Source organism: Rhinopithecus bieti, unplaced genomic scaffold (assembly GCF_001698545.2).
Source record: "Rhinopithecus bieti isolate Rb0 unplaced genomic scaffold, ASM169854v2 scaffold_83025, whole genome shotgun sequence".
NCBI lineage: Eukaryota > Metazoa > Chordata > Mammalia > Primates > Cercopithecidae > Rhinopithecus > Rhinopithecus bieti.
Genome location: NW_016830331.1, coordinates 17,925 through 18,954, shown reverse-complemented (window position 1 = coordinate 18,954; position 1,030 = coordinate 17,925).

Below are 1,030 nucleotides of genomic sequence, written 5' to 3'. Positions count from 1 at the left end.
TCTCCCTTCTTGTACAATCCAGAGGAATATTTTTATCAACTATTTTGTAAATGCAAGTTTTTTAGTAGCTCTAGAAACATTTTTAAGAAGGAGGGAATCCCACCTCATCCCATTTTTTAAGTGTAAATGCTTTTTTTTAAGAGGTGAAATCATTTGCTGGTTGTTTATTTTTTGGTACAACCAGAAAAGTGTGGGATATTGAATTATGGGAGGCTTTGACTGTCTCTAGTGTCAGCTTAACATTCTATAGATGGGGGGTTAGTTTTATATCCTATAATACAAAGCATATTAAATGGCAATATGGAGTCAGTCCTGCATTTAATGTCTTGAACATTTTAAATTCTATTCTCATGTTGTTTTTTAGTAGAATTGTTTCCTAAAGAAAACCACTCCTTGATCATGGCACCCCTGTCAGTATTGTGTGCACTCTGTAACATCTTTGGTTGTGGTAGTCCTGTTTTCCTAATAACTTTTTTACTGTGCTGTGAAAGATTACAAATTTGAATATGTAGTGTACATGCTATTCAGTTGTGAACTGGTGGGCCATATGTAACAGCTGACCAACATGTGAAGATACTGGTACTTGATAGCCTCTTAAGGAAAATTTGCTTCCAAATTTTAAGCTGGAAAGTCACTGGAATAACTTTAAAAAAGAATTACAATACATGGCNTTGGGGAACATCACGGATCCCGCCAACATGTGATGTCTCCCCGGACACCCAGCTTTAAATGTCTCTCACTTGTGCTCTTTCCCTTTATTTCTCAAACCAGTCAAGACACTTAGGAAATAGAAAGAACCCACGTTAAACATTGCGAGCGGGTTCTCCCGATAAAGAATCACATTACCTGACTTCAAATTATACTACAGAACTTTAGTAACCAATACTGTATGTTACTGGCATAAAAACAGACATGTACACCAATGAAACAGAATAGAGAACCCAGAAAAAAATCCACACACTGACAGTGAACTCATTTCTAACAATGATGCCAAGAACATACCCTGGGAAAAGACAATGTCTTAAATAAA